Source organism: Primulina eburnea, chromosome 7, assembly GCF_022965805.1.
Source record: "Primulina eburnea isolate SZY01 chromosome 7, ASM2296580v1, whole genome shotgun sequence".
Classification (NCBI taxonomy): Eukaryota; Viridiplantae; Streptophyta; class Magnoliopsida; order Lamiales; family Gesneriaceae; genus Primulina; species Primulina eburnea.
In genome coordinates this window covers 34,153,526-34,162,699 of record NC_133107.1, presented here as the reverse complement: position 1 = coordinate 34,162,699, position 9,174 = coordinate 34,153,526, and positions in this window count along the sequence as shown.

Here is a 9,174-nt window from a genome sequence, read left to right as displayed (position 1 = left end):
GGAATAAGACGTACCGTTGCCCCGAGTGGTTGGGTAGGTGACAGACCGTCTTATTCACACCGGGATCCCTAGATTAGAAATGAATCGAGTCGAGAATTAGAGGTTGAATACAGATTTGTATTCATTTACATGTTTTAGATTTTCATTCATGTTACTTGATATATGCTATGCTTTTGTACATGATTATGACATTGCACGCATCCATGTTTTATACTGGGATATGTTCTCACCGGAGTTATCCGGCTGTTGTCGTGTCTGTATGTGTGCATGGCAACACGTGGGGCAGGATCTGGGTCTCGAGCTAGATGAGAGATGGATGATAGCGTGGAGATCTCGGGCATTGCAGATTACTAGTGTTTTATTATGAAACTTGTACTACTCATGTTTGTAGTTGATATTTAAACACTAGTGTATGGTTGTATTAAACAGACTGGTATGTATCTTATGTCGTTTAGTTCATATATAAACTTGTGATGCTTTAATTATACATTTGAAATAATGTTAAAAGCAAATTTTTGACCCACATTTTCGAACAAATATCCAATTAAATCCCAAAAGAATTGAGTTAGAGCCCGGGTCCCCACAATGTTGATATAATTGTGTTATAAAAATGTTTAAGTTTAAAGTTTATGCATTATTATGAAAATGATATTTTAAGTACAAGTATTTTTCACTGTTGTATGAGAACTGTATTACATATTACTTGTTATCAAGGATATGATGTGTTGATTCTTTAGACTCTCTAGGTGTGTATGATGCAGGTGATATTAATAATTATGATATTGGAGGTCTTGATGGGTGACTTTGCTGTACTGTTGGTGCACATAACCTGAGGACCAGTGCTTCTATTTTTCGCATTTAAGTTTATGATTTACGTTAAAGATTTTATAGAATATTTATTTATGCTTTTTGAGAGATTTTTGGGAGGTTTAGTATGAGCTATAATTTTCATATTTATTGCTTCTTAGTTTTGGTACAACGTTTTACGATTTCATATTTATCAGCTAGATGGTGGTACGTTCTTAGTCCCAGAATTTGGCTGTCTATATCGAAGATCTGCAATAGGAGTCGGTCTTCTCCTCAGTCTATCGACATATATCCAAAAGTCCAGTAACTTGGCGGTTCTGCCATGACGGTTCTGGCAAAGACTAGGCGGATCTGCCTTACTCTAACTCATGCTTTGCTATAATCAATAGAGTAAGAATATCAAAATCAAACATTTCTAATATTCAATTAAATAATCATTCAGTATGTGATTTTGGGAGACTCAAGTCAAATCTAACTCGAGTTTTCCAATCCCGAATCAACATTTATTTATACCTGTCTTTATACCAGTCTGACTCTGTTGAAGTCTCGGATTCAATGCCTGTCAATACTCAATCTGGTAATGACAATAACGAGGAATATAATATCAATATCCCAATCAATCAATACTGGATATAATCAGAACTAAATCACATTTTGTTTCAACGGCATAACTGCACAATTCCAATATACCCAGCAATAAAAATCGACACATATCAATTCCTTCAACTCATGATCAATAAGGATACACATCTGATATCATATCTCAACCCAATCAACTCTGAAATTCATAACAATTCCATAATCAGTCTGTTTTTCAATCTGTCTTTGATTCTACGATGTCTAACATGTCAAGAACATCATATATGAATCATATTCGATTCTGTTAACATCATAATTTCAAAACATGTCAAAACGTAACAAAACTTACGTCCAGTTGTAGCCTGCGTTGATAAGAACACAGTACTGAAGTCGGATTAAAATTCGGATGGACGGATTTATGACAAAAGGCGTAAGGAATTTTCACTTCTTTATCGTGTTTCCCTCTCTTCGTTTCTTCCTTTTGTTCTGAGGAATGAATTTTGATACGTTTATATATATCCTGCATGTTGTGAAGCTAGGTGGCTCATTTCTTTGCGCAGCACATCTCGCGCATATACGCGACCTATCTCGGCGCATATGCGTGAGACCATATGTCTCGGCGCGTAGCAACACGGCAGCTCTCGCATATGCGCGCCCCATCTCCGCGCATATGCGCGAGGCCTTTGCTCATTTTTCCCAACTCTCGGGTACCCTCGCGCATGTGCGCCGATACCCGTCGCGCATATGTGCGAGGGGTTCTGCCTATTCCGCGCATATGCGCCCCATCAGGTCGCGCATATGCGCGAGGCTCATTCCTCGCACAAAATTCCAACTTCTTTCCGGCTTCTCCGGTCTGATCCGTTCTGTTTATAATCACATCAATTAATCAACGAATCATTTTAGATTAACAACACATCAAATCTCGGGCATTACAATTCTCCCCCCCTAAGATACGATTTCGTCCCTAAAATCACATGCAATCAATCATATCGATAAGGAGTATATACATAAACTGTATAAGAAATTTACATAATCGGAATAACTCTGGGAATTCTTGTCTCATATCTGATTCAGTCTCCCAGGTTGCTTCTTCAGTGCCATGACGAGTCCATTGCACTTTTACAAGTGGAATAGCCTTTGTTCTGAGTTGCTTTTCTTTACGATCAATAATCTGGACCGATTTTTCAACATAACTCAGAGATTCATCAAGTTCGGCCTCGTCTGGCTGAATAGCATGTGAAGCATCAGGAAGGTATTTCCTTAATAACGATACATGAAAGACATCATGTATCCCAGATAATGAAGACGGTAAGGCGAGTCGATAGGCACGATCTCCTATCTTTTCAAGAATCTCATAAGGCCCAATATATCGTGGAGACAGTTTTCCTTTCTTGCCAAATCTTAAAACTCCTCTGAAAGGTGAAATCTTAAAGAATACTCGGTCTTCTTCTTCAAATACCAATGGCCTACGGCGAACATTGGCATATTTGGCCTGTCTGTCTTGTGCTGCCTTCATTTTATTTCGAAATTAACTTCACTTTTTCTGTTATATCTCTGATCATGTCAGGTCCAATCTCAGGCACCTCAGAGATATCATCCCAATAGAGAGGGGATCGACACTTCTTTCCGTACAACGCTTCAAATGGTGCAATCTCAATACTCATCTGATAGCTGTTGTTGTACGAAAACTCACAAAGTGGCAATGCATCTTTCAAATTAGTGCTAAAATCAAGCACTACAGCTCTCAGCATATCTTCCAATGTCTGGATAGTCCGCTCTGACTGTCCGTCGGTCTGTGGATGATATGCGGTACTTAGATGTAACTTTGTACCTAGAGCCTACTACAAACTTTGCCAGAAGTGCGAAGTAAATCGAGGATCACGGTCTGAAACAATCGACTTCGGCACTCCGTGCAATCTGACCACCTCTTTGACATAAATATCGGCCATTTGGTCATATCGGTACGTCATTTTGTATGGAATAAAGCATGCCGATTTGGTCAATCGATCAATCACAACCCAAATCGCATCACAACCTCGGGAGGATCGTGGCAACTGTGTTACAAAATCCATGGAAATGTGGTCCCATTTCCATTCAGGAATTGACAAACTCTGCAACAATCCTCCTGGTTTCTTTCTTTCCGCTTTCACCTGTTGGCAATTCAGACACTTGGCTACAAATTCAGTAATATCAGATTTCATCTGTTTCCACCAATATTGTGTCTTCAAATCATTGTACATCTTCCTGCCACCAGGATGAATGCTAAAACGACTGTTGTGCGCTTCTGTCAGTATTCGTTGTCTCAATTCTGAAACATTTGGCACAACTAGAAGATTATTCACATACAGTACACTGTCTTTTACCTGATACTCTGATCGATGACCTGCTCTGACCATCACAATCGAATTCTGAACGTTCTGATCAACTTTCTGAGCCGCTTTAATTTTCAAAATCAGCTCTGGTTCAGCCCGAATAGCACATAATCTCAAAGGCTGACGATCTGTTTCAAATACTAATCCAGACAAACAGTAGTCTTCAATCAAATTCGAAACACCCATAGTTGATAAAGACAGAGAACATACCTTTCGACTCAGTGCATCAGCTGCTGCATTGGATTTTCCTGGGTAGTATTTGATTTCACAATCGAAATCTTTTAATAGAATCAAGCCATCTTCGCTGCCTCATATTCAATTCTGATTGTGAAAACAGATATTTCAGGCTCTTATGATCAGAATAAATCTCAAACTTCTCACCGTACAGATAATGTCGCCATATTTTTAATGCAAAGACGATGGCTGCCAATTCAAGATCATGAATTGGATATCGAGTCTCATGGGGTTTCAGCTGTCTCGAGGCATAAGCAATCACATGCCCTCGCTGCATCAAGACACAACCCAATCCGTGGTGAGATGCATCGCAATAAACCACAAAGTCGCCAGTACTTGAGGGAATAGTCAATACCGGAGCACTGGTCAACCTCTTCTTCAATTCTAGAAAGCTGGTCTCACATTCTTCAGACCAAACAAATGGAGCATTCTTCTGAGTCAGCTGAGTAATTGGTTTAGCAATACTTGAGATATCTTTAATGAAGCGGCAATAATATCCCGCTAAACCCATAAAACTGCGAATTTCGGGCACTGACGTCGGTCTCGGCCAAGAAATCACGGATTCAACCTTACTGGGATCAACAGAAATACCGTCTCCGGATATAATGTGACCCAGAAATACCACATGTCTCAACCAAAACTCGCATTTCGACAGTTTAGCATATAATTTCTGAGCCCTTAAAATTCGCAACACAGTTCTTAAATGCTCAGCATGCCCACTTATATTCTTTGAATAAATCAAAATATCATCAATGAATATAATCACAAATTCATTGAGATATTTCTGGAATATTTGGTTCATCAATCCCATAAATGCAGCTGGAGCATTCGTTAGACCAAACGGCATAACAATAAATTCACAGTGTCCATACCTGGTTCTGAATGCTGTCTTTGAGATATAAGAATCTCTGACTCTCAGCTGATGATATCCAGATCTCAAATCGATCTTGGAATATACAGAAGAACCCTGCAACTGGTCAAACAAATCATCAATACGAGGCAAAGGATATTTATTCTTTATCGTTGCCTTGTTCAGTTGCCGGTAGTCGATGCATAGTCTCATCGAACCGTCTTTCTTTCTTACAAACAGTACTGGAGCACCCCAAGGAGAAACACTTGGTCTGATGTACCCCTTGGCCAGTAAATCTTCCAGCTGATCCTTCAATTCTTTCAACTCAATTGGTGTCATTCTGTATGGAGCTCTAGAAATTGGCTGTAGTGACCCGTTCCAGAATCACCTACTAATCAGAACTTAAGCATGCAAAATTAACATTTAAAACTGAATCAGGTAAACAGCGGAAAAACAGTAATACAACCCAATCGAATCTGTAAGTACAAAATACTTAAACAACCAGATCGAACTAAATACCAAGAACAAATACCAACAACTACAGGTCAACCTCTGCCAGCTCCCTGTCCACTCCCTCCTGGACCGTCCAACCTGAGACCTGCCCCATCGAATAGGGTGTCCAAAACAGAGATAAACCGAGGACGTGAGCATAAAACGCTCAGTACCGAAAGCATGAGTATACAAGACTATGACATGCATGTATGCAAAATGTACTGGATACCAGGATCTGGGTATATCGAAATACTGCTCAGACAAATGACGTCAAGGTATGTAGCACTCTGCGCCGTCGCACCAGGAGGTGGCTCCCATACCAAAATAAACCTGTGGATATACCGGTGACCTGACCACCGTCGGCCAACGGGGTCCAACCATCCACAACAAACGAGGGCTGAGCACCCTCTCAACAGGCTATCTCAAAGATAATCAGGCTCAACATGATTATGCAAATGCCGCATAATAAACCATGCATCATATGACAGATAATAATGCAACACATAAACATGCAACACATAGTAAAGCATACTCAATCCTGCTATCTCGGATAGTACTTTCGTACCTCAAACCAGTAGATCCTAGCAATCAGCCCTAGAATCAAGCCTACAATCCAAGTGATACCATATCACTAAACCACATCTAAAAGCCTTAACTAGACTAATAGATACTCCCAAATCTCAAAGGGAACCCAGAACTATACCTGCGTTCGTAGTCAGCCCACTGATGCCGCTAGCCCCCAACTAGAGCACAGCTCCGCTACAAAACCAGTAGCTCCCCGCTAGTGCCCGAACCTCGGGAAAAGACTAGAAACCCATCAGAAACGACTAAAACGCTCTGGAACTCTCGGAATTGGTGAGTGAAAAGTGAAGCCTCGCGCTTCTATTTATAGACAACGATCGGACGATCCGATCCACTTCGGACGCTCCGATCCGGTCCACTTCGGACGATCCGATCCACTTCGGACGATCCGAACATTGCATGTCTTCCCCGTGTCCAGCCACCTGTCTTCGGACGATCCGAACCCTGATCGGACGATCCGAACTCTGACATGACATGACTCGTCTGACTCCGAACAGAACGGTCCATCCGAACCCACTTCGGACGATCCGAACCAACTTCGGACGATCCGAACCCGGTTCGGTCCTTCCGATCCCACCGAAATACAATTAATCCAATAATTAACTCAAATTAGGCATCGGGATACTACATTGGCACTGTACCTGGCATCAATTCAATGCTGAATTCTATCTCTCTGACTGGAGGTAATCCCGGGATCTCATCTGGGAAGACGTCAGCAAACTCACGTACTACTGGCAGATCTGCCAATGATGGACTCGATTCAGTAAATCAACTGAATAGACAAGGAATCCCTTTGCTCCTTTCTGTAACAGTCGAGTCATAGACAATACGGATATCAAAAGAATTCTCGATCTAGAACCCTTACCGTAGAATTTACACTCGTCAGCCATATCTGGTCTGAATCTCACAATCTTGTGAAAACAATCAACAGTCGCTCTGTACTTGGTCAACGTATCAATCCCGATAATACAGTCAAAATCAGACAACCCAAGTACAATGCAATCTAACTCAATGTACTTGGGACCCGCACGCTAATCTTTTTCTTAATCGTCATTTGGATAATTGGATCAATGTAATTAATCTGGGTCTAATATTTTTTTTTATATAGTGCGGAACGTAATGGAATCAATCTAATATACATATCAGTATAAAAGCATAATTCTTATACAACATACATTCATCTAAATCTAAGGTTCAACAACTAATTATTAAGTGTTCAAACCCTATTTACATCGAAGTCCGTAGTCTCCACTCTAATCACGATCTCTCCTCATCTCCTTGACCCTGATCCTGTCCCACCTGTTGCCATGCACACATACAAACACGACAACAGCCGGATAACTCCGGTGAGATATATATATCCCAGTATATACTATGTAAACATGCAATCATATAAAAACATATATAAAAGCATGAAACACATGCCAATAACAGGTATAAAATATGCTAAACATGTATCAATACAATATTTGAATCACACTCTGTGACTACTAGACTCTGACTCGACTCATCCTAATCTAGGGATCCCGATATGAATAGAACACAACGTTCTCCCATCTACTTTACCCCAGCTAGATGGTGGTACGTTTTTAGTCCCATACTTTGGCTGTCTATATCGAAGATCTGCAATAAGAGTCGGTCTTCTCCTCAGTCTATCGACATATATCCAAAAGTCCCGTAACTTGGCAGTTCTGCCATGACGGTTCTGTCAAAGACTAGGCGGATCTGCAGTACTCTAACTCATGCTTTGCTATATCAATAGAGTAAGCATTATCAAAATAAACATTTCAAATATCAAATTCAATAATCATTCAGTATGTGATTTTGGGAGACTCAAGTCAAATCTAACTCGAGTTGTGTAATCCCGAATCAACATTTATTTATACCTGTCTTTGTATTAGTCTGACTCTGTCGAAGTCTCGGATTCAATGCCTGTCAATACTCAATCTGGTAATGACAATAACGAGGAATACAATATCAATATCCAAATCAATCAATAATGGATATAATCAGAACTAAATCACATTCTGTTTCAACGGCACAACTGTACAATTCTAATATACCCAGCAATACAAATCGACATATATCAATTACTGCAACTCATGATCAATAAGGTTACACATCTGATATCATATCTCAAACCAATCAACTCTGAAATTCATAAAAATTCCATAATCAGTCTGTTTTTCAATCTTTCTTTGATTCTAAGATGTCTAACATGTCAAGAACATCATATATGAATCATATTTGATTCTGGTAACATCATAATTTCAAAACATGTCAAAACTTAACAAAACTTACGTCCAGTTGTAGCCTGCGTTGATAGGAACACAGTACCGAAGTCGGATTCAAATACGGACGGACGGATTTCTCAAAAAAAGCGTAAGGAATTTTAACTTCTTTATCGTGTTTACCTCTCTTCGTTTCTTCCTTTTGTTCTGAGGAATGAAGTTTGATACGTTTATATATATCCTGCATGTTGTGAAGCTAGGTGGCTCATTTCTTTGCGACCTATCTCGGCGCATATGCACGAGACCATATGTCTCGGCACGTAGCAACACGGCAGCTCTCGCATATGCGTGCCCCATCTCCGCGCATATGCGCGAGGCCTTTGCTCATTTTTCCCAACTCTCAGGTACCCTCGCGCATGTTCGCCGATACCCATCGCGCATATGCGCGAGGGGTTCTGCCTATTCCGCTTATATGCACCCCATCAGGTCGCGCATATGCACGAGGCTCATTCCTCGCACAAAATTCCAACTTATTTCCGGCTTCTCCGGTCTGATCCGTTCTGTTTATAATCACATCAATTAATCAACGAATCATTTTAGATTAACAAAACATCAAATCTCGGGCATTACATAAGTACTTTATATTCTTGGTGCACTCATACAAGAATACAATGATTAAAGATGGATACAGATTCGCAAACAACCAATTCGCTCTTAAAAATGTGTATAAACTATTTATATTAGCGCATATAGTATATTTATATAGCATTATATTTTATCTTTATACATATGCATGCTACATAGATTGAAACGTTTGCCCTTTTTATTTCTTAAAACGTGCTAGAAATATTTTTTTTTCCTCCTTAATCTCCATAATTCAAAATATAACTATATATACTTTAAAAATACCTTGACACCATTTTTTTTAAAATAAAATACCCAACTACCATTTAAAATCAAAGGAAAATAGTTTGAATCATAAAATCGTCTAACATTTTACCAAATCTAAAAACATTATTTGAAAAGT